This window comes from Saccopteryx bilineata, chromosome 5 (assembly GCF_036850765.1).
Source record: "Saccopteryx bilineata isolate mSacBil1 chromosome 5, mSacBil1_pri_phased_curated, whole genome shotgun sequence".
Taxonomy (NCBI): domain Eukaryota; kingdom Metazoa; phylum Chordata; class Mammalia; order Chiroptera; family Emballonuridae; genus Saccopteryx; species Saccopteryx bilineata.
The window spans coordinates 83760496-83787418 of NC_089494.1; the positions used below are offsets into that span (position 1 = coordinate 83760496).

At 36.3% G+C, this 26923-nt stretch overlaps 1 protein-coding gene across 4 annotated transcripts in view; it reads right to left on the reverse strand.

Annotated features, from left to right (window-relative positions):
• Positions 1-26923, reverse strand: part of GALNT13 (polypeptide N-acetylgalactosaminyltransferase 13) — a 573465-nt gene that overhangs the window by 475846 nt on the left and 70696 nt on the right. The gene's annotated exons all lie outside the window — the stretch shown is intronic.

Genomic DNA, 26923 nt, shown 5'->3' on the forward strand with positions numbered 1-26923 from the left:
TCTCCTTAGCAGAGATGGAAATGCTAACTGCCATTGCACGTGCTCCCACTTGGAACAGTTTAAGACCTGCAAGGACAGCAGGAATGAGGGGGGTGGCTGAGGCCCCATGTGCGTGGACTAATTCCTGGACTATGACTGGAGTAGGCACTGGCTCCTTTGTTGTATGGACCTACGGATTTTGGACAATGTGAAATACCATGGTGGGGGTGGGAGCGGCTTTGGTGGAGGCCCTTCCCTGCCCTGGGAAGCTTTTCCCATGGCTAGAAAGAAGGCCAAGGACATTTTGCGCTTTTGGCAAAGTGCTCAAAGACTGGTGAAATGTACCTTTGTAATTGTTGAAATTGTATGATTTGTCATGTTGTAATTTGTGTAATGTGCCTAATTTCCTTGTACAGGACTACCTATGCTTTAGATTGTGAAGCGAGCAAAAGGGTGGAATGTGGTCAAATAAGTTTGTAAATATGATATATATGTTTGCTCGCTTATAGTTTGTATTGGGTGTGGGGGACAGGCTGTAAGCAGGTAGGGTTGTTATACCCTAAGGCTTAGTTCTAAGACTAAGTCTTTCCCACCCTAAGTGACTTTGTATCAGAGACTTCCTTGTTTGTATATTGGATTAAAGGTATTGATTTCTACACTATAGAATGGGGCAGACCGGGAGCTTGCTCTCTCTCTCGGTTCCTGAGATTAGCATTAGAGGAGAAAGTGGAGAATGTTCACGTGAAGGGGAAGCAGCCAAGATGGCGGAGTGCTGAAGGAGAAGCCAGTTTGTGCAGAGTTTGTGCAGAGAAAGAGAGGGGGAACAGAGGTGAATAAGGCTGGTGAGGTTTTCTAGAAAACTTTGATTCTAGGAAACTCAAATGAGTCAGTGGCTTTGGGAGCCCTAAATGGAAAGTGAAATATTTTCCCACTGTGTGTATTTCTTGCCCGCCAGTGCAAGCTAGAATAAAGATGATGGCCCACCAGTTCTTGGCTCCATTGTTTCATTACTGTCTGTCCAAATCAAATGCAAACCTGCATGAGCCAGCGACTGTGATGGTATCCATGGCTACTGGCTTTACAAGTGGCATTCTATGTGTGGTAATTATTTGTCCTGCATTGCAAGAGAAAGGCCAAGACTACTCACTAATCCTATAAATGATGTTACCATAAATGGAATAATAAAATATAAATTAATAATAAGATTGTAGAAAAAGTAGCCAAACAAAATATATCTCACAGTATTTCATCATAAGGCAAAAAATACTGAAGGTGAACCACTGGTGTTTTCCATGCAACTGGAGAAAGTCTCCGGGCTGAAAGGAGACAATCGGGTTCAATGTACAGCTGATCTCAAGTGGCGAGGCAAAACTCACAACACGACACTGAAAACTGAAGCAACTTTTGCCCTACTGCTTCTGAAATTTAGCTTTCAAAAATATTCCAAGTTTAAAAATAATTTTGCTGAGGTCAAACTGTCCTTCTAATCCAATATTTAGCCTCAAAAAATAAAAATAATTTGGGGAATAAGTATGAGTTGTTGCCCTTCATGACTTCATCCTCGTGTTTGGGATGTGAAATGACATTCCTCGCTACTTTTTAATAATGTTTCAGACAGTTTGCATCCATGGATGTAAATTTTTTTAACTTAAAAAAATGAATCCTTTTAAAAGTAAAATATCATTTGAAATTGCAGAGTATATAGTGTAAGGTATTTTCCGCCGAGGAAGAAAGAAGGAAGTAGCCACCAAGTGTGGAGAAGCAAAAGTTTTATTTAGAGCGCTCCTGGGCGAGGTTCACTGGTCCACAAGACAGGGGCCAGGGAAGTCGCGCGGCTTCTCCCGCTGGGGGTAATTTATAGCGTTGGTAGGGTGGTGGTGGGTTGATAGGTCGTGGCGAAATTTCATTGGCTGACAGTTGTCTTTTTTCAAAATGCTCCCGGGCCGTTTCTTTTGGGGGTCATGGGCGAGGGTGGTTCCTCATGTGACCTTCCCCCATTGCCAACCAACCTCACATATAGTAGATAAAAGCAAAGCCCCTTTCCTAGAAAGGGAGGTTCACGGCCTGGCTTCCTCTGCCCAGACACCTCCTTAGTACACAGACACTCAGAGGCACCTTCACGACTCCTGAGAGCTCCTAGAAACAGAGCTTGCAAACTACTGCATGCACCTAAATCCTTTGGAAGTCTACTTCTACTTACTGCTCCCATTCGAGAGAGATTACGAATTTCCTAGGTTTACATGATGACTACAAAAGGGTTTCCTTTCATTTGTCTTAAAATGATAGATTTCAGATTTTAAAGTTGCCTTTTAGTTTCCTATGCTTCAAAAACATCTATCCACCTACCTACTCACTCCTCTTACACAAATCTCTCAAGTGCACCTTAAATGCAACATTATCCAAGACTAATTTTATTTTTTAAACAAAGATCACCATCACCCATACAGTAGCTCAAGCAGAAAACCTGAAGCATCTTGATTCCACGTCTCACTCATCTCCAAACAGCTCCCAACCATCTTTTAAACTATTCCTATTACTCTTTCTAATTCCTACTTTCTCAAAGTCATCTACTTTTCCTGTTCTCCATCTGTACTGCCACCAAACTGGTTCGAGCTACCAGGAAGTTTTCTTCTTAGCTACTGCAACAACTTCCCACTTTTCTGGTTTTCTTCCCACTTTTCTGATTTTCTAATTTATTTTTTTCACACAGCAGTTAGTTATGACCGCACGGCCTCCCTGTCCTACTGCTTTAGAATTAAAAGCAAAACTCTTAATATAATCTCGAGGGATTTCACCATACCACTGGTGTCCTGGGTCTCTGTCCTCCAGCAATATTAGATTTCTCTCAGTCTCTCCAATGGCTCAGCTCCTCATTGCCCCAGGGCTGTCACACAGATGAGATCAAGTCATCCATTTGCATGCTGTCATATTATTTTGGATTGGAAGTATTTATCACAATTGTAAATCAAAGTACAACTCTGTTTCTATTGGCTGTAGGCCCTGGCTCAACCTGATATCCCAGCACACAGCATAATGTCTTGCACAACACAGAGCTTCAGGAGTCTTTATCTGCTAAATTAGCAAATGATAATCTGGGATCTGGGGAAGAATATGACCAAGCTTTCATCTGCTTTTCATAGAATTTAAACCATATTTAAAACTATTTTTTTTAGTCTCTTCTCAAAGAGCAGGTCAGCCTCATTTTAGATTCTGAAATTGCTCTTCTTTTTTTTTTCTGCTTCATTATATCTTTAATGAGATTAAATAATCATACAAAATATTTTATTTGTCCAGATGATGTTATGTACAAAAGTTCTACTAAAAAATGATTATTATTAGCATCTATATTTTCAAAGGTATTATTGAACTAAGAGCTCAACTCTTCAATATCCTCTTAAGCATTCAGGTATATCAATATTGTAATCAACAAGCATTACAGAAAGGATGGTAGAAGAGAAATATGTGTTCAGGTAACTAAGTGTTGGCAGAGACTATAATATCCAATACCTAACTCCACCAAACTACAGTGAATTTATTTTTAATTCATTTCTGGACATTTAATTGTAAGTGCCTCTGGTTCACTTACAGATATTGATCTGTTCAAAAGCAAAGAAGCTTTCGGCCACATTAATTTTTGATCCTCTGACCCTCAGCAACCTGACATATTATTTAAGTAAGTGTGGCTAGCTAAATTACTGACCAGATTCATAAAAAATATTGATACTTAAAGTTTAAAACCATTGATTTGGGGTTATTCATTAAGGTAAATATAAATTAAATAATTTAATTTTAGAATTTTTGTGTGAGCTTTCCTTGGATAGTTCCGCTAAGCTAACCTACTTTTAAAATTAAAAAAAAATGATAATAATATCAATAATGGTCACTGGAGAGTGTTTATTATATCCTAATTTCTATGCAATTTTCTCTGCACATATAATTTAATTCTAACAATAACACTATGAATTAGGTAGTATATTACTGTGTTGTAATCATCCCTATTCAATAAATGGGGAAACTAAGATTTAGAAAGATATGATATTTGCCAATGGTCACACAAAGCAAGGTGGCAGAGTAAGAATTCACCCCCAGGTTGCCTCACAGGAAGCAGAGATGATGATCCGACCATAACCCCATTGATCTCGGCCACAGAGTAAATGTAGGAAGCCCTCTCAACCTTTGGTCTCCTCACTACCGATTTTATCATGGAAAGAAGACAGAAAATGTCTGACACTGAAAAGCAGCAATGCCAGTTATGAAACAGTAATTAGAGAGTTTAGAGAAAATAATCTGTGTTTTACCTCAGAGAAATCTAGTTTGTTGTACTCCATTTATAATATTCTGGGAAGCCTGGATGGAATTACTGACATAATAGTTTTGGAAAATCCATGAAATCATCTCAGACAGGGGATGACGTAGGCACGACTAGTACACTCAAAGAGGAAGCCTGTGCACAAATAACAGTAATTAAAAGTAAGATTTTAAAAATTATAACAATTCACAGGTTTGAGACCTTTCATTACTCTAGAGGGCTCAAGAAGGACTTTCAGGTAAGGTATGAGTGTAATCATAAAAAAAAAGGTTTAAGTTTAAAAACTGGACCTTGTTTCTACAATTTGAATGTGCACATGAGTAATCTGGGAATCTTGTTACTATGCTGCTTCTGATTGAGCTGATTTGGGTGGAACCTAAAATTCTTCATTTTTCTAAACTGCTTCCAGGTGGTGCTAAGGTACCCATTTAAGGACCACACTCTGAGTAGCAAGATGAGCCTCGACATATAAATAGTATGAGCAAATCTACGAGGCAGGAAAGAAATATACTGATTTTGAAGAATAGGCAGTAGCACTCGTTCTCTGAAGAAACAATGGACGGAAAGAGATATTTAAATCACATCATTGAATAATTGCTTACTACTAAAGATTTTATTTCAAGTACAATGTTAGCTTTCAAGGTTTTCTCAAAGAAAACAAGTATTCCTTCAACTTGACAAGAGTAATGTTTAAAAGAACTTAAAGATAAATAATTTATCAAGTTAGTTAATGATGCCTTTCCTCTGTTCTTAGAGAAAGCAGGGTTCATGTCATTAAAGAAAATTCTTTAGGCCCTGACCAGTTGGCTCAATAGCAGAGCGTCAGCCCAGTGTGTGGATGTCCTAGGTTCGATTCCCGGTCAGGGCATACAGGAGAAGTACCCATCTGCTTTTCTACCCCTCCCCCTCTCACTTCACTCTGTCTCTCTCTTCCACTCCCGCAACTGTGGCTCCATTTGAGCAAAGTTGGCCCAGGCACTGAGGACGGCTTCATGGACCTCAGATGCTAAAATGGCTCAGGTAGCAACCGAGCAATGCCCCAGATGGGCAGAGCATCGCTCCCTAGTGGGCATGCTGGGTGGATCCTGGTTGGGTGCATGCGGGAGTCTGTCTCTCTGCCTCCCCACTTCTCACTTCATAAAATACAAAAAAAAAATTCTTTAGATGACATTACTTCAATATTTTATTCTCACTAAAGCTCTAATTTATATTAAATATACATTCACATAGCTAAATTTTTAAAGTCCAATTTTACACCACTTTAAATCAAGCATTGAATATTGCCAATTCACATAATTTCATGTTTTTCATTTTTTACCAAAAAAAGTTCTAAAAAATATGCAAACATCAAATATTCTACAGCAATTAATTACTTAATAGTATGGAATTAAATATATTTACTATGTAGCTTATTTTAAATAACCCAACACAGCAGATTAACAAAAAACCCATGTCTACAATAAAAGCTAAAATGAACTCTAGTTTTTCAAAATAAGCTATTTCCTCAAATATTTATTATAGGTTTCAAATGGTTTATTCACTCAACTCATATGATTTCAACACAACCTGTTTATTAGAGCAGAATTATTTTACTAAGGTAATTTTAATTAAAGTAATATTATTCTAATAAATTAAGATCTAATTCGCTTGGGGAACAATGTAGTGTAGGTATAAAAAACATCCAAGTTTTCTGAAGTTTAAAACTTAATTTTAGAAGACCTCTTTATAAAGAATATAAAAATTGAAAATCATTTCTGATCACTCTAGAACCTAAAGCTTATGTTACAATAGCTTCATAGTATATAAAGTTCAGGTTTGAAACTATAGAGCTCATGTTTAGTTATACTATATGGTTGGTTGATTAATTAATTAATTATGGGGCACCTGCTATATTCCAATACTATAGAATATAATCAATACTAATCTAGGCAGTGAGGATTAAATGTTAAACGAAACATAAAGTTTTCATCTTCGTAAGACATATGTTGCAGAGGTGAGAAACACAACAACACATAAAAAATAAGACAAATCCAGAATATATAATAAGATAAGAGCTATAAATTAAAATAGGTAAGGGTATAGAAAACAGTTTAGAAGTAGCTATTTCAGCTGAAATGATGAGAAAAGGTATGTCAGAATCTGATATTTAAGTTGAATTATTTAATTGTGAGAGGCAGCCAGGCTAGAGGGCTTTCTTAATTTGTTGTTTTGGGTTTTTTTTTGTAGTTGTATCCACAGTAGGGAGAGGAGATGATCAATAAATACTTGTTGAAATGTTAAATGAATAAATCTGGGGAAAGTGTTTTAAGTAAAGTAGAAATGCAAAGGTCCTGAGATTAGCATAACTTTCAATCTGGGGAATTAAAAAAAAGACCTGCGATAAAGAAAGGTAATTTATAGAAGAAATGGTAGGAGATAAGGTTGGAGAAAGAGGAGGGGCAAAATCATAGCAATCAATGGTTGTCAGTAAAGAATGCACATTAAATCAACTGAGGAATTTTATAAAGCACCAATGCCCAGGACCTATCAGAGGTCAGTTATATCAGAAGAGGGAGGGGAACCTGGTGTTCAAAGGGAAGCATTTGTTTTCAAGCCCTACGGGTGAACCCATTGTGCAAGCATTGTTAAAAACCAATGACCTACAGACTTGAAGGCACAGTACTAATTAGGGTTTTAGCTTATCATCAAGGAATTACACAAGAAGTCCGTAATCAGGAGAAAACCAGCACTGTCATCAAGATGCATACTGCCTTAAATTAAGATTCAGAATACTTTGCTCAAATTCTTCTTTCTTTTTCCTACCTAATTTGAGTATTTATACACAAACATAAAAGAAAACAACAACAAAGAGAGTCATATGCAAATCAGGGAATGGTATAAAATATTTCTATTCTTTCTAATTGTGATACCTATATATACTAATTAAGAATTCTGAAAATTTCTCACTCTTTGCATAAAAAAATAATATTCACTTTTATTTAACTAGATTATTTCCAACTACAAAGACTTAAGAAGATTAAATTGTCAAAACCTACTTTTTTTCCTTGCACATAACTCCAATTCCCTAGGATCTTCTGACAGTATAAGAAGTAATAGAAAACTTGAATCAGCTGTATCTCTAAAACCTGAATTCTTCTGGTAGCTCTATGATTTCTAAAGAGCAAAGAAGGAAGAATAATTCAGTTGTTTCAAGACTGATACACAACCTTCCTCTTCACTGCGGCCTCTTCCCAACTTTTCACACTTCTTACCTAAATTCTTTCATATACCTTTTAACACAGTCTATAGGTTATTTATTATTTATTCTATTTATTGTCTGTATTCCCAACCAGCATGCAAGCTCCACAATAGTTTTGTCTGTTGAGTTTACTAATAATGTACTTAGAAAAGTAGCTAACATACAGTAGGCATTCAACAGATAATTACAGAAAAAATAAAAGTGGATGTGGTCATTATTCTTATTTTCAAGATGAGGAACTGAGGCTTACAATGGTACATTAATTGTCCAATGTCACATATTTAGAAAATGACAGACTTGGATTAAATGCAGCTCTCTCTCGCACTACAGTATAGGTAGTAACCACTATACACTAAATGCTTAATAAAGCATTTAAAATTAAGACTGAAATTTGTGCTGTGTTCTGACTGTAGACAGCCTCCAGAGCCAGATTAAGGAGTTATGACTTTAAGCTGATGTTAATTGGAAGTTATTGAAGGGCACTTAGCAGATAAGTAACATTATCAAATAAGTGTTCCAGGAAGATTTATCTGCCAACGGTGTGGAGGATGGATTGAAAGAAGAACATCAAGGCAGCAAGATAGTTCAAAGAAAAAAGGATAGTGGCAAAATAATTTCAGGAACTAGTCAAATTAAAAGTCTATAAATCACTGGTAACAACAAATTGTCCTTCAGCTTTGAGAAGCAGACCTGTTACAAATACTCAATCAACAAATACTTATTGAGGGCATGCTATGTTTATAACAGCCATCAACAGACTCTACCAGGCATCTTGTGTCAGGTCATAAGACAAGATCATCTACATATGGTGATGCTCATTTCATTCCACTTGGTGGGCATATGAGTAGTACAGACAATTTAAAGATCTTCAAAAACCACTATAAAGTAAACGTAGGAAAGAATATTCAAACTAGATTGTTTATTCAGTCACCAAATGTTGGTTGCATACCTGACTTATGAAGACACTCTGGTAGATGATTCCCTGAGTCACAGATGAATCTTAAATCCTGAATACACAATACCCTTAGAATAATTACAACAAAATCACACATAAGCCTAAAAATAAAGAGATTGTAATGGAAGAAGGTCAGATGAAGCACAAAGTTAACTGAGAGGAGAGCAGAGTTATCTTAAGCTAGGAATTGCAAAAATCTTCAGTGAATTACTAGTAACTGAGCTATAAAGTGTATTACACCAAAGTACATAAAAAATAGTATGTTAATGGATTTGAGAAATTCCTTGGTAGTCAGTAACTTTTTTTTTTTTTTGACAGAGACAGAGTCAGAGAGAGGGACAGATAGGGACAGACAGGAAGGGAGAGAGATGAGAAGCATCAGTTCTTCATTGCAGCACCTTAGTTGTTCACTGATTGCTTTCTCATATGTGCCTTGATGGGGGCGGGAGGGCTACAGCAGAGTGAGTGACCCCTCGCTCAAGCCAGCGACCCTGGGCTCAAGCCAGCAACCATTGGGCTCAAGCCAGCAACCATGAGGTCATGTCTATGACCCTACACTCAAACCAGCAACCTCAGGGTTTCAAACCTGGATCTTCTGCATCCCAGTCCGATGCTCTATCCACTGCGCCACCGCCTGGTCAGGCATAGACAGTAACTTTTAATGACATTGTGTATAGCAGATAGAATAGTCATACATTTTAGAAAGATACATTATAGAACTCATGAAACCAAAAACAGGGTTGCAAATTGTTCAGGCCCTTTCACAGTCACTATAATTTCCAAATAGGGCATTAAGTCAGAATCCTCAAGGCTCTTGATAGGTTTAGTTTGGTCTCTACTATTTGCCTAATCTTGATAATTGATTCACTCTCCTTAGATTTCCAGTTCCGCATTAGGAAAACATATATAGGCTATGGACCAATAATTCCTCCATTACACATAAGAGTTCTACATTGCATGTATTGATAACTTCTACTGATATGATTTTATTTGAAATATATATTCTATATGATTGAAAATACTAAAAACTTCAAAATAAACTAGATTATTTCTAAAACTATTACCAACCCTAAAACTCCATGACTACTTTTATATCATTCCTTCCATTTGCTCTTTGTCAAATAGGTACCAATTCTAAAATACTATACAAAATTAATTGTATCAATGAGGCTACTTCATAGATTATCTTGTGTGATGCATACTAGTAAATTTTACTGTTTACCTACTATAAAGAATTATAAAGATACTATAACATAGTTCCCAAATCATTTGTAGCTCCTTTTGTCTCTAGAAGAAAGAACTTAAAAAAAAAGTTCATAGACACAGACAGCAGTATGGTGATTACGAGAGGCAAGGGGAGGCGGAGAGGAGTGGAGGAGGGTGAAAGGGAAAATGAGTGGTGATGGAGAGGGAGACTTGACTTAGGGGGTGGTAAACATACAACACAACATACAGATGATGTGTTTAGAACTGTACACCCGAAACCTATATCATTTTCTTAATAACCAATATCACCCCAATAAATTCAATAAAATTAAAAAAAAATATTGCAGCAGTCTGTTTATCTAAGTAGGTAAAAGTTTATATATTAGCAATATTTCTTAAATTTCTTTATAATATAGGTTACTTTCTAAAATATGTATTCATATCTTCATAAAACTATAAATTTTATATTAATGTTAAAAAGATAAAGAAGTATATTTGTGGTAGTATTTTTAACCATAAATAAAGATTTCTTAAATACCACCTTCAGATCCAGACTGAATTTACTTAGTGATTTGGAACATGTCATATCTTTACACTTCCTATACTTTTATGACCGTGGATCATTAAAAAAAATTAATGATTGTGTTTAAATTTGTTTCCTAAGACTATCACATCAAACTATTACAAATTTAGTGACTTAAAACAACAGAAATTTATTCTCGCAAAGTTCTGGAACCTGGAAGTTCAAGATCAAGTCAATTGGAGTGATGATCCTTTCAAAGGTTCTAGGGAAGAACCTGGCCTCCTCCAGCTTCTGGAAGGAATCTTTTGGCTTGTGAGAACGTAACTCCAATCTGTGCCTCCATTTTCATGTCTACTTCTTCCTGTGAGTCTCTCTCTACTCCTTCCCTTAGAAAAACACCAGTCATTGCATTTACAGTCCACCCAAAGTCAGTATGACCTCACCTTAACTGACTGCATCAGTATGACCTCACCTTAACTGACTGCATCAGTATGACCTCACCGTAACTGACTGCATCAGTATGACCTCACCTTAACTGACTGCATCAGTATGACCTCACCTTAACTGACCGCATCAGTATGACCTCACCGTAACTGACCGCATCAGTATGACCTCACCTTAACTGACTGCATCAGTATGACCTCACCTTAACTGACTGCATCAGCAAAGACTCCATTTCCAAACCAGGTCACACTCTGAGGTTCTAGATAAACATGAATAGTTTTCAGATACTCAACTCGTTATAGTGGTTATAAAATACTTTACCAATTTATGTCAAATGTGAAAATATTAGCATATAAAATAATGTACACATTCTTATTAATTTATAAATGTATGTGCAAAAAGAAACAATCATTGATGCTTTCACCTGGTGGAAAACCTATCTTTGAAAACTTCATGCTTTCTTTATATATTGATCAATGTTTATACACTGTTTATGTTCTGTATAGATTTCCAGTTATAGTCTTGAGATGATTCTCTCCAGTGGGAAATTATTTTAGAAACAAAAGTTTAATTATTGCTCTATAAATCCTTCCATCACCATTTTTGCATTAAGTAATCAGTCAGTATTCCTTCCTTCTTTTCACACATCTGATATGTGAGACACTTCTAGATACAAGAGCTATAGCAGTAAACTAAATAGAGTAACAGGCAGAAACGAGGGAAACAAAAGAAAATAATTTAAACAAGTAAAATATTTAATAAGTCAGGTGGCAAAAATTGAGGTGGGGAAAAACAAAGCAGAGAGAAATGACAGGAAGTGCAGGGATAAGAAACAATTCATATTTTCAAATACTGTGGTCATGGAGGCCACCCCATCACTCACAATTAAGGGAATGTCTGAGACAGGGAGGGAAAAAACAAAGACATAAAGAAAACTAGAGTAAGAACATTAGACACAAAAGAACACCAAATGCAAAGGCCCTGAAGTGGAAGGATGCCTGGCATATTTGAGGAATAGCAAAAAAAATCAATATGAAGTAATGGCATGAACAAGGGGAAATTAATAAGATTTAAATTTGGTGATAATTTCAGTACATTGTGGTATAGAATTTGGTTAGGTTGTTTAAGGATTTTAACTTTGACTCTGAGTGACAAAGAGCCAACAAAATGGTTTGAGCAGAGGAATGAAATGATTTAACATTAGTTTGAAAAAAAAACACAATTTGAGCCCTGGCTGGATGGTTCAGTGGCCTAGCATCGTCTGGGTATGCCAGGGTTTGGGTTTGATCCTCGGTCAGGGCATATACAAGAATCAAGCAATTAGTGCATAAATAAGTGGAACAATGAATCAAACTCTCTCTTGCTCTCTCTCTCTAATAAATAAAAATCAAAAGATAAAATTTATAAATAAAAAATTTATAAAACAGATCAATAAAACAGAGCAGCTTGACTGATCTGTTTAGACTAATTTATAGCTGAGTGATAGTAGAAGCTGGGAGACCAGTGTCTTGATGAAAAGTCTGAATTCTGAATATAATTGAAAGGAATAATGAATAGGATCTGCTCATATGGAATATGAGAGAAGAACAAGTAAGAATGACTAAGATTTTTGCCTTAAGAAACCTGAGTTTGAGCCTGACCGGGCGGTGGTGCAGTGGATAGAGCGTTGGACTGGGATGCGGAAGACCCAGGTTCGAGACCCCAAGGTCACCAGCTTGAGCGCGGGCTCATCTGCTTTGAGCAAAAGCTCACCAGCTTGAGCTCAAGGTCGCTGGCTCAAGCAAGGGGTTACTCGGTCTGCTGAAGGCCCGCGGTCAAGGCACATATGAGAAAGCAATCAATGAATAATTAAGGTGTTGCAATGCGCAACAAAAAACTAATGATTGATGCTTCTCATCTCTCCGTTCCTGTCTGTCTGTCCCTGTCTATCCCTCTCTCTGACTCTCTGTAAAAAAAAAAAAAAAAAAAGAAAAGAAACCTGACTTTGGGAGCCGTATCAATCTAGTAATTGATACAGAGAAGACGGCAGTTAGGGAAACTTTGGTAGAATATTAAAAGTTCAGTTTGGAAATAAGGGAGTTTGAGATGTCTCTTAGACTTCAAAAGACTTTACCTAGTGAGCCTTGGTCAGTAATGTCTAAAAATTAGGGAAAAGGTGTGAGGTAGATATATAAATTTGGAAGGTATAAAATTATCAGATGGCATATAAAGCAGTGAGATCATATGGGATGAGATCACTAAAAGAGTGAGTATAGGTAAAGAACAGATAAATTCAATCTCATTTGGTGGACTTCCTCAACTTTAAGAGGTGAAAAGAGAGACCTGCAAAGGAGACAGAAGAATCAGTCAATAAGGTAAAAAATCAGGAGTGTGACAGCCTCTAAGATAAGTAACAAAAGTATTACAAGAAGGTATAAATGATAAACTGTTTCAGATGTCCTTCATAGTCTAGTAAGATAAAGGTTGAGAGCTGTACACTGGATTTAGCAAAATGAAAGTTATTAGTGGACTTCATAAAAGCATTTTTGGTGAAGTTATAGTTTAAAGAACCCTAATTGGAGTAGTTTGTCTTTTAAGAGAAATAATTCAAAATAACGAGTATATAAAATTCTGTCAAGCCTGACCTGTGGTGGTGCAGTGGATAAAGCGTTGACCTGGAAATGCTGAGGTCGCCGGTTCAAAACCCTGGGCTTGCCTGGTCAAGGCACATATGGGAGTTGATGCTTTCAACTCCTCCCCCCCTTCTCTCTCTGTCTCTCCTCTCTCTCTCTCTCTCTCTCTCTCTCTGTCTCTCCCTCTCCTCTCTAAAAAAATGAATAAAAAAATTATTTTTTAAATTCTGTCAAGATAATTCTCTCTTAACTATTCCATAGAGGCGTCTGAAGTCTAAATGATATAGCACAAGGGGCTCCGTGTGTCAGTCTTGGCATTTAGTAGACAATAAGTGGTAGCTCTAATGATGGTGAAGATCTTGATAATCATGCACACAAACCCTATCATTCTACAAGAGAACCAATTTCTTCGAGAACAATTTTTTACCTCCTGGAATCAGTCCTTTGAGATCCAGTTCATATCTCATTTGTATGAGATAAGTAGAATTAGGTATGCCCCAAATAGGGACATTAATAATAAAATGAATTCAACTCATAGATTAAAAAAAGGGGGAGAAAATACTACATGGAAGCAAATAATGAGGACAGTCATGACTGAGGAATTAATAAAGATTTGTAATTTTTTATCTGCCTTTCAAAAGTCAGAGGGAAATATTAAACAAATTATAATGTATTAGATAGAATAATGTATAGCCAATAAAATTGTATTAAGAAATATTTGGGCCCTGGCCAGCTGGTTCAATGGATAGAGCGTCAGCCTGGCAGGCAGACATCCAGGGTTCGATCCCCGGTCAGAGGATATATGAGAAGCGACTATCTGCTTCTCTCCTCCTCCCTCTCTGCCTTCTCTTCTTTTTCCCCTCCCACAGTCAGTGGCTCAATTGGATCAAGCATTGGCCCTGGACACTGAGAATAGCTCAGCGGATTCAAGTATCAGCCCCAGACAGGGGTTGCCAGGTGGATCACAGTGAGGCCACAGGCAGAAGTCTCATTATCTCCCCTCCTCTCAGTAAATAAATAAATTAATTAATTAATAAATATCTGATGCAGGAAATGAAATGTCTAAAATATAAATTCAGGCCTGACCTGTGGTGGCACAGTGGATAAAGCATCGACCTGGAATGCTGAGGTTGCTGGTTCAAAAACCCTGGGCTTGCCTGGTCAAGGTACATATGGGAGTTGAAGCTTCCTGCTCCTCACCCCCTTCTCTCTCTCTCTCTCCCTCCTCTAAAAAAATGAATAAATAAATAAAAATAAAATATAAATTCAGAGATTTAAAACAGAATATCAAAATGAAATAATGTGAGATCTCTATTAATAATATTAAGAATAAATCAAAACTTAATTATAATAATCTATGTGTGGTTATCTTACAGGTTTTTTAAAAATCTCTTCTTGTATTTTTTACATTGAAATAAAACACTTTTAAATAAATATTGTGCCATGGTAAACTGAAGGAACAATCTTCCAAAGAAGGGATCACAAATTAAATTTAAGTGATCTTTAATAAAGGTATTTTTAAAGTGTTTTTGCCAACAGGAATAATTGTTTTTAAAACTATTAACATTAGGTAAATTAAGGCAGCATTAGTATCTTTTTCTAGAGCATTTTGTGATTTCTGAAGCATTATTTATGGTCTATTTCATCCTAAAATATGAAAAAGAAAGAAGTATGATTCTACCCAGATCACACTTTTAGTTAAGGCCAGAGCCACAATAAAATCTAGATCTTTCAATTACAGCACCAGTAATCTTTTTTTTTTTTTTAGCACCAGTAATCTTGTCACTATACTATTTTATCTCCAGTATCCTCAGTAATTGTACCGAGCCAATACAACAGTATGACAGACCTGTAAAAAAAAACATGTAAATGTATTTCCAAAACACATGAAACAAAAACATAAAGGCCTCTGGTTATAAAGTAGTAATGCCAACTATAATTTTTAAATTAATATTCCAGTACATTTCAACAGCCTGATTCTATTTGAAATATGGTGAGATTCAGTAATAACACAGTGTTTTCCATTCATTTATCATTTTTAAAAAGTCATATTGCTGGCCCTGGCTGGTTGGCTCAGTGGTACAGCATCAGTCCAGTGTGTGTAAGTCTCAGGTTCGCTTCCTGGTCAGGGCACACAGGAAAAGTGACCATCTGCTTCTCTACCCTTCCATCTCCTTCTCTCTCTCTCTCTCTCTCTCTCTCTCTCTCTCTCTCTCTCTCTCCCCCCCCCTCTTTCTCTCTCTTTCATCCTCTCCTGCAGCCATGGCTCGAATGAGCAAGTTGGCCTCGAGCACTGAGGATGGCTCCATGGCCTTCCCTCAGGCACTAAAATAGCTCAGTTGCTAAGCAACACAGCATCAGCCCCAGATGGGGGTTGCTTGGTGGACCTGGCCGGAGCACATTCAGAAGTCTGTCGCCCTGCCTTCCTGCCTTCACTTGATTTAAAAAAAAAAAAGTCATATTGCTTATGAACAGATGAGTGTGCACCAAGCCTCTCATCAAGACAGTGTTTCAGGGCACACGGGAAGTACCAGAGCCCAGGCAAAAACTATACTCATTCTCTACACTAGGGCAGTCTGCATGCAACCTGACAAGTGTTTCATCAGGTAACATAAAATCTAATAATCAAAATAGTTTATCTCTGGAATATAATTTAAGAGACAAGTTAATGAAATCAAAATACCTGATTATAAAACCCTTGATACATATAAAAATGTTCTATGTGTTATTTTAACATCATAAATCAGTAATGTAAGGAAAGATATGTCACAAGCAAGTAGTTACTAAAAAAAATTCATCACTATTAAAATAAATATATATGAATCAAATCATTCAATATGAAACAAAAATTAAAAACAGAAAAACTCAAAATATCTGTGATGGTAGGGACCTCATGGTTCAGTCATGACAAATTTTTCTTCCAAATGCAGCCTGAAGTTTTATATTTACTTTTCCATCTCTATAGAGTTTACTTGCACAGCTAACTGCATCATAGTATAGAATTTTACTACCACCCCGATTCTGTATTTGCTTCATTTATTCTACAACGTCTAATATATCACATACTTTAAGCCAAACTCCAACCTCTCTTTCACAGATGCTCCTTATATATTAATTCATTCCACATATCCCACATGATATGCCTGCTGCATCAGAGCTCTCTTCAATGACAGCACTACCACATGTCAATACACAGGGATCTTACATGCCTCTGCAGCACACAATACCTAAATGAAACACACGGCACAATCCGGAAGAGAAAAGATAGTCCCTTGGCTATAAATTTGACACCTTGGGTTGAAAATAAAAGTATATGAGCCAGTAAAGGCTAAAACAAGAAGTTTGGACTATGCGTGTAAACAATAACAACACCAACAAAACCTTTGTCGTGATAATTGAGTTATTTTATGTTTGTTAATCATTAATCTAACCTGGATACTCCATAATCATGAGAACAATTGAAAAGTGCCAAGTTGATCATGCAATCCTCTTCACTCATTCAGCAATTACTAATTGTGCACTCAATAGGAAGCAGGTATACTGTTCTAGATATTGAGGACAAAAGTGGGAAAAACTGATAAAAATTCTATTTCTGCCAGTTGTTTCTGCTTTAATATTGCCCTTTAGTGACAGTGGTTAGAGATCATTTTGTCAATCTCCATTTTATAAGTAAACTATTTCATAAATAGATTTATGTCCAACTCTCTACTCAAGCAACTCATCTTTATGGAACAAAAAATTAGATCTTGCCTTCAAAAGACAGATATGGTCTTACTGAAATTTTTTCTCATTTCATATTCCCTCTCAACATTTCTTTCACATAATTCTAAATTCCTTTCTCCTCTTGAAACATGAAACAGGAACTTGTCTTCTTTATCTTTTATCTTCCATTCTGACACAAATTAAGTATTCAAATGTTCATAAATTGTCTCAGCTAATTTAATACTAATTAAAATTCTGAGTACTTACTTTTTAAAACAATATCTAAACTCAATCTTACAAAAGGGAGAACTTTCTTGTCCCTATCAATTAATTTGCCATGTGCATCAATTTAAATGATTTAATATTCCACTTAGTTACCATCTAATTCAAGTGATTTTAATTAATGAATAAAATTTTACTGTCTGAGTCTTTATTTAAACAAAGATAAAAAATGTCTTCATGCTATTGTCTTGCACATCTATTAAGCAGCAGTGCTTTCTCCTCCTAAACATGAGCTGACAACCAACAAACCCTGTTCTTTTTCAGAAACCTTCAATGGTTCCCCATTTCCTAGAGAACAAAGTAAAAATTTCTTTCCCCAGCACTCAATGTCCTTTAAAAACTATTTTTATTCTGACTTTCAACCTAAAATCTAGAGATCCCCTGCATGTCTCATCCTGTTCCAATCAACCAATTCACTCAACTCTTATATCCTTATTTTTAGGAAAGGCCATAATAGCTTTTGCTTTCCTTCTGATACGTACTCCCTCCCAATTTCTACATGATTTATATACTCTAAGGTCTCTTACAGTAGTTTATTTGGTATCTCTCCTATAGCAGCCACCACTTTCTACTTTGTAATATAGTTATTCATGTACATGCTGTTTATGTATAGATCAGGTCTCCACTAGACTGTATGATTCTTAAAGACATATATTCTATTTGATTAAACTCTGTATGCTTCATTACTTCATTACAGTACAAAAGCCCCAGTACTTTTATTGAATAAATAAAAATGATACCAATTGTTCTGAAAATAAAAATAGTGCTTCTGCTCCTCATGACATTTAACTATTCTTGCTAAGACTTCAGAAGCTAGGCCTCAAAGGAAACCACTGTGGAAAATTACAAGCTGTATTAATTAGTATACCATAGTGATTCTACAAATGCAAAATTGCTTAAGTCTGAAACAAGGGATGGTGAGCCCTCAGAGCGCTTTCCTTCCAAGTTACAATAAAACATGTGTTAACACAAGGTCAGTGGCCACTTCCTTCTTTGTCCTCCAGAAATATCCCTATTTGTGTAAATATTTTATAAACAGCATATCAGTAGGATTACTCTGCCTAAAATTGTCTCAGCACACCTGAGTCAAGGACACATCATAACATACTGGTTCAAAGTCTGGGCTCAAAAGTCTGACCAAAAAGGCTGTGAGTCCTTTGCTCCCTTCTTAACCGTTTTGTGACCTTGAGAATTTAACCTTTCTAAGTCTGTTTCTCACATGTAAATGACAATAATAATCGTACCTACCTTCTATGCTACTTCAGAAATTAATGGAAATTACGTGATAAAGCACCTAGCACATTAAACCTAATTCCTGTTCATTATTACAATTTATTTTTATTTTTGACATTGACATATCTGTATGGAATGGCAGAGATCTCAGAGTAAATTAAAATAAGAGTATGAAAGACCAAGCAATATCAAAGCTCAAAACTTTATAAGGCCTATTAATATTTGAACGCTATTTATAAACTTTATTAAAAATTATCTGGGAAATATCTGCCCTGAAGCCAAGGTGACTGTGCCTGTGTGCCCCCACTTTTCATATGTCTGTAAATATTATCATCTGGAAATTCCAGCAGCAGTCGTCAAAATTTATTCAGGACAATTCCAATACTGACAACGCATTTTAATCAATCACACTTTTCTACCTCCCTCTAAAAGGTGCAGCCATATAGCTTAAAAAACAAGAAATATTTGGTCTCAACTTTAACACCCTAATTCATCAGCTACCAGTCACACCTGCACACTACAATTTACCCCTGAAGCACCAAAGATTAATCAAACAAAATCAACATTTACTGTTTAGTAAATGAGTACTTTGCTAGGTGTTCATGTTGTAAAGAAATCATTTAGAAAGAAACAAAAGAAAGGGCTGATACAACACCCCGCTGTCAAAAATCCAAGAAAGCGAGGCTACCTATGTCCTGAGATTTATGAGAAGGGACCAGTTCATTTCCCAGGCAAGACCAAGGGAAGCATGGAGGTACTGAATTGCAATGAGCAGTCAGCAGTTACCCTCATTTCCTTGATTGCCCTTAGTCAGGGCAGCAGTAGGAGAGTCTTGAGGAACACAGGTAGATAAGAATAGCTTTACAGAACATTTAAGTGCCAGATAAGTTAATAGTGTTTTATAAAAGATATACACCCCAGGAAATACTTTCCTGGCTGGAGTTGCAACGTTCTACTAACCAGGGAGACCTGGCAGAGCCTCGGGTGTCTCCAGGAGGGAAGATAAAACACTCAAATCAAGTTTCAGAGTATATACTCCATACTGGTGTCTGAATGATAGCATGATACTTATAATTCCAATGCAAATGGGCACTTATTGATGACCCAGTCCTTTGCTGAACTCACAGGATACTAAGGGAATCCTAGTCTACCGGCTGTTGAAATTCGGGCACTTCTTAACCTCACTGTGAAATAACAGAAGATGGGTATATCGGTCTCTATGCAGGCTCCTACACAGAGCTACTCTAACTCTTATAATTTCCCGAGTGACAAGAGCACTCAGAGCATCTTTTGTTCTAATATTTTGCCTTCACCTTGGTTCCTGACACAGAGCTCATAAATCCCTTGGAACTTCCTGGGTGACAGGAGCATCTTTTGTTACAATGAAGCAACTTTTAGTGAGCTCCTAGCTAGCTCCCAAATGAGACTGGTCACCAGAAAAACCAAGACATGATTAGAAGTTTAAATTTTCAGCCTCACTTCCTCAAGCTCCAAGAAGGGGAGACGGGTTGAAAATTGAGTTAATTACTCATCGTATCTATGTGATGAAGCCTCCATAAAATCCCAAAAGTATGAGGTTCAGAGAGAGCTTCTGGGTTGGTGAATGTATCTACATAACAAGATGGTGACATACCACAGCTCTATGGGGACAGAAGCTACTCATCTTATGTACTGCTTCATCTGGTTATTCATTCATAGTAATAATATGATAAAGGATAAACTGATAAGTGTTTTCCTAAGTTCTATGAGATATTCTAGCAAATTATTGAGCCCAAAGAGCAGGTCATAGAAACCATGATTTACAAGTGGTCAGTCAGAAATACAGGTGACAACCTGGTACTTGCAATTGATGACTGAACTGAAGGCAGTCTTCTGGGACTGAGCCCTTAACTTGTAGGATCTGATGCTAACACTGGTGGATGGTGTCAGAATTGTAGGACACCTAGCTGATATCTCAGAGAATCGCCTGATGTGGGAAAAACCTACATGCCTGGTGTTGGAAGTGTTTGTGTGTACGAGTAAAAGAGAAACAGAACTGATTTCCCATCTATACATTCTGCCTCAGTTTCCTCATATGTAAAATAAGAAGAATGCCTACTTCACAGATTTCTGGGGGAGGGGGGCAAATAACTGGTGAACATTTGTAAATTATTCAAGTAGTGGGTAACATAATTATTGTTACTATTTTTGGCTAATAGACTTACCTTTGTTTACATATAAACAGGAATCTCTTTCTCTAAGTTTTATTTATTGATTGGAGAGAGGAATGGAGAGAGAGAGAGAGAGAGAGAGAGAGAGAGAGACATCGATTTGTGATTCCACTTATTTATGCATTAATTGGTTGAGTCTTGTATGTGTTCTGACCAGGGATTGAACCTACAACCTTGGCATATTGGGATAATGCTCTAACCAACTGTGCTATCAGCCAGGGCAGCAATTTCTTATTTTTTTTTTGGGGGGGGGAGAAAATTTAATTTAATTTCCTAGTATGTGTAATATGTTTAAGATTCAGAATCAGGTAGAGAAAGGTAGGTTCTTTCCCTTCTTAAATATAACTTCCTATTCCTTCTGTCCTCTGTGATGATGAGAAGGCCCTTCTGCAGTTTCTAAGCTGTCTTCTTCCTTTTATGTCACCTGCATATCATCTATTCTCATATCAGATTACATATTATCTACTTACCAAAAGTTGATACTAAAATAGCTCACTATAGTTTTACTGAAAAAAAAAATAGCTAGAAACATATAATCCTTCATTTGGAGACTAGCAAACTTTATCAAACCATGACTCACATGCATTTCATTTTTGGGGTGGCAACTAAGGCCCAGAAAGGTTAGTTAACTTGCCTGAGGACACAGGCCCTTAGTGAGGGAGTCAGGAGTAGGATCTGATACTGCAGAGCGCTCCTGCAAGCCTGCCAAACAACCTCACATTTCCCAAATGTCTGCAGGTGTCCTGCAGCAGCATTGGTCTTTGTAAATACCTATTCACTCAAATATCCATTCTAACTCTTCCATTTCGGGAGGGTGTAGCACCACTTGTTATTCCACACCAGTTAAGAGTTTGAAATATCCCCCAGTGCATTTCGGTTCTAGGTGGCCCCAGAGCAGCATAAAAAAAACCATGTACATCTAACTGGTACTTATGTTCCCAAAAAGCACTAATTAAAATGTAGAAAAAGAAAATGAGTCATAGGTCTCTATTTAACATCGCAACAAATCTACATTCTCCCATGAAGTCTTTGAAATAATACTTTTTACAGCATAGTCAATAACTAATATATAAAATGATAATATTGACTCAACAAAAATTCAATATTCCATATACTCCATTCAATAAAGAATATAATCCACTTTAGTTTAATATCATAGCCAATTTTCTATGAACAATTTCATTAGTTTGCTTAACAGATGTTTCAAACTTCACATGTCTAAAATAAATGCAACGTCTACCCTCAACTCATCTCTTCCTACATTCTCGTCTCTTTCAGGAAATTGATTCAAGTAATGCCTTTTGAGAAACTCAAGACCTGTCCTTGACACTTCCATCTCCTACACCCATCAGAGTCAGTAAAGCATCTAGCTCTCTTGCTCCCATATCTCAAATATCTCGTCATTTTATCCACTTTTTTTTGTACCAAACCTCCAGTGCTCTGCTCTATGTAGGCATCACTTTCTCAACAGAATTCATGGAATGCTGTCACAGCTTCCTACCCAGCCTCCTGAACAGACTGGCTCTTCTCAATCCCTTCTTCTCATGAAATTCATAGCGATCTTTCTGTAACACAGATGTGATCATGTCTGCTCTGTCTTTTAAACCCATTCAGTGGCTCTTATTCATTCATTTGGTCATCAGTATGATATAATAAACACATCAAACCAAATCTATAACCCAAGTAATAACTCACATTCAGACAAAATGTTCACACTTATCCCATGCTCCTGTCTCACCCCACATGAGTCAACATTCTAAATACCATATTCATAATTAGCCTCATTTGCTTCATATGAAATCTTATTGCATCTAGATATATTCCTAAAAATGTATATCTGCAAAATTTAGTTGACTTTAGCTTTTCACACGGTATCATACTAAATACAATCTTTCAGGGACATAATTTTTATACTTAACTTACTACCCTATGGTCAGGATTCATTCATATTGGTGCAACTCACTGCAGTTCATTCATTCTGACTTCTATATATTAAGCCCTATTTATATTGACATTCCACTGTTTATTCATCAGCTTTTTCATTGATGGGTGAATAAGTTATTTTCAGCTTTTATTTTATGAACAGTAGTACTATGAAATATTTGTGCATGTGGAAAAAATTTTCTTAAGCATATATCTATGCATGATGGGTGATATATAAAGGTCAGATTTCAAAGATAATGCCAAACTGCTATCTGAAGTTACTATAAACTTCATATTGAATATAGTGGAGATGCATCACTTCTAACAATTTGTATTATTACCCTTTTAATTTTTGCCAACAGAATGGATATAGATATGTAATTGTAGCATTGGTTTGTAGTTTCCTGATCAAAACTGATGTTCAATATTTTTTCATAAGTTTTCTTTACTATATGTATGAGTACTCTTTCTTAAGAAGTTTGTTGCCCATTTTTTCCTATTGGACTATTTGAGCTTATCTTATTAATAATAGAAGTTCTTCATATATATTTGACCATAATCTCTCAGTTGCATGTTATTTAACATGTAAAGTTTGTAACTTCTCGCCCTGGCCGGTTGGTTCAGTGGTAGAGCGTCAGCCTGGCATGCAGAAGTCCCGGGTTCGATTCCCGGCCAGGGCTCACAGGAGAAGCGTCCATCTGCTTCTCCACCCCTCCCCCTCTCCTTCCTCTCTGTCTCTCTCTTCCCCTCCCGCAGTCGAGGCTCCACTGGAGCAGATAGCCCGGGCGCTGGGGATGGCTCCTTGGCCTCTGCCCCAGGCGCTAGAGTGGTTCTGGTTGCAACAAAGCGACGCCCCGGAGGGGCAGAGCATCGCCCCCTGGTGGGCCGAGCATCACCCCTGGTGGGCGTGCCGGGTGGATCCCGGTTGGGCGCATGCGGGAGTCTGTCTGACTGTCTCTCCCCGTTACCGCTTCGGAAAAATACAAAAAAAAAAAAGTTTGTAACTTCTTAAGTCAAAGTTATCAATTTTTTTATGGTCAAATATTTTGTATACTGTTTCACTTTTTTTTTCTTAACTCAAGATCTAATAGATGCCTAATGTGTTTTTTTTCTGTTAAATACTTCTTTTTCTTTTACATTAATATAGCCAAAGTTTATATTGGTTTATGGCATGAAGTAGATACTAATTTCATCTGTTTTCAGCTCCATTTGTTGAATAAGCCTTCTTTGCCCATTGATGTGTAGTGCTTCCTCTGTCATATACTAAATACTCTAAACATGTGTGAGTCTACATCTAGGGTCTCTAATCTGCTCCACTGGGCAACTTGTATACCCTTTGTATCTCTTTGTATCAATAATTCAATCTTAATTACTCTAATTTTATAAGACCTCTGTATTTTTCTCCTTAAGAAGTATCCTGGGTATTGGGTAATCTCTATCATTTCATAAAAATTTTACTATTTTCTTCTTTAACTAGGCATTTCCTCCTTTAATATTTTAGACTTCAACTTAAATGTCACAGCCCCTGTGAAATGGTATCTAACATCCTAGGTCTATTTACCTCTCCTCAGAGCATACCTCTTCCTAATCCACATACTTAATACCCTCATTATACTTGTCATCATTTCTCCCCAAGAAAGGGAGAGAAACTTTTACTTTGTTATTGAGTATAAGCTACAAGACAGTAGGGGCCTCAGTGTCCTAATATCTCCAGGTTTGATCATATAGTAGGCACTTGCCCGACCTGTGGTGGCACAATGGATAGTGTCAACCTGAAATGCTGATGTCACCAGTTCAAGTCTTTAGGCTTGCCCAGTGAAGGCCATACAAGAAGCAACTAGAAGTTGATGCTCCTGCTGCTCCCTTCCTTCTCTCTCTTTCTCTAAAATAAATAAATAAAAAATTTAAAAGTAATAGTAAATAAAAACATAGTAATCACTTAACAAGGGGTTTTTAAAAGTTATGTCTCCTTTGGGCCCTCATCTAGAATGACTGCTCCACCCTATTCCCTGCTGTGGATGGACCTCATTCAATAGGGACAGCAGAGCCTGCTGGAGCCTTATTCAGACCTTTCAGTCACCTTCTCAACATTCAGCAAGTATTGATTAAAACATTACTGTGAGCCACTACTCCACTGAGGAGTTTATGTATATTCTCTCATTTAATTCTCGAGGCAACCTTGTGAAGCAGTATTTATTGCCTTTAAGGTTCTCATTTGAAACGAGAATACTAAGATTTTGTTAAGGAATTTTCCAAACGTCACATAACAGTTTAGTGGGGTGGAGGTAAGGGCCAGGTTGCTCAACAAAGCCTGAGCTTTTTGCATCATGGTAATCTCGTTACATCACCTTTGAATTCAGATGTCCTTATGCTTTTGCTTCAGACTTACTTGTTTTTCCTTTGCTCATTATTGGGCCATGTAATCATTTTTTATTGAGATATAACTGGTACACAACATTGTATAATTTTAAAGTGTTCAACATGATGACTTCATAGGCACTTAAATAACTGATGATGTGATGTATAAGTAAATAAACATTTCTCAAAAATTTTCTGAAGTATATGCTAATATTGAGAACATAAAAATTGTTTAAAATTTAAAATTTAGAACTACAGGATCTTAGAAACCACTTTGTCCAAACCCTTTGTTTTAATAATAGAGACACATGGGTCCTGAAAAGACAACTTTTTTAAAGTGAAAAAGCATGTTTTAGCAAATTTAAAGCATGAAAATTTCAGTTAAGTAAAATCTGCACAATATCATCTGCCCATAAAATATATTTTAAATACATGGCAAAAAATCCTAAATGAAATAACATTTTGAAATAAGTAAAAATAGAAAATATAACTAAAACCCTAAAGTCTTCTTTACTTTTATTTAAGACAAATATAATGTACAATTAAATAAGTCTTAAAAATAAAGCGAATATAGCTTAATTTTACAACTTAAGTACATGGACAAATAACTATTTTTGTCTTGCATCATTACATTTCACATTTTGAGATTTAAGACTAATCATTAAGAGCTTAAATCAGCAAACTCTACTTTTTGGTACTTATAGAAAAGGCTGTCATAATTTTGCTGACTCAAATTATAACATTTTTTGGGACCAATCTAGATGTCTCCATTCAACAAATGACAAACTGGTCATTCCAAACTGATGTAATCCATCAAAACACATTTCCACTTTCAGCCAAGCAGCAACAAAGAAGCAGAGACAGTTGATTTATTCTGGGAATGTAACCAAAAACCAGCATATAAATCCTCATGTTCATTTATCAAAAACTGATAGACACGTAATGTTTTCTTCTTTGGATAGTTCTAGTATAAAGGCATAAAAAATACTTCAATGGATCAAAACTCAGTCCTCAGTCACTTTCAGAACACTTTTCTCAAATCTTTGAAGTAGTCAAAAACTACAGTGAAAAAGTCAGACTTGTTTTGAAAAGAGAAATATACTCAGAATTTCTCCAATTGAGCAAGATCATTATTTCAGTTCTAGGCAAACTCAGTATGTCCTAAATACTCTTTTCATAAAAGTTATATTTCAGAAAAGCTCTTCTGTGTTTTCCTAAACCTCATACAACCACATAGTATCATGAAATTCTGTTTATTAGCATATATTGATTAATATTTGACTTCAAAATTAACTAATATTAAAAACAGATTATATTCATTAAATAAATGAAAATCTCAGTTCAAAAATTTATATTTATTCTTCCTATAGATACACACATTTCAAATAAGACTAAAGCTTAACTTTTGTCATATTTATGAAGGAAGCTTTTGCTAAGCAGAGAATTAATATAAACTAGATTACTAGAAAAGAATGTTTACTTCAATGAGAGTAAAACTAATTTCAAGTACCCCTAAATGCTTTCGAACCACTCATTTACTGGGAATATTTCAAAAATATCTTTATAGATCTAGAAGGCAACATAAAGCATAGAAGAAATTATTTGAAATAATCGCAGGAAAGGAATGTCAATGACTTCACTTGATAAATCTCCATTTACACATATCACTGTGCTTCTTTGAAATTCACTCTTTGCTACTCATTGAAACTGGTCTTGAAAGATGTAAATACTGAGTTAAAGTGACTTTATGCTTTACTTGAAATTATCTATCTTCTGTTAACACAGGGCAATAATCTGATGGCCCACAGGTCAGATCTAGCCACTAACATGTGTTTTGTTTAAAAAAGTATTTGCTTGTTTGTTTTATAACTTTTGGTAGTCTTTAGGGGTGTCATGTGTAGTTCCATTTAATTACAATTCCTACAGCCTCACTTTAGTAGGATTTTCTC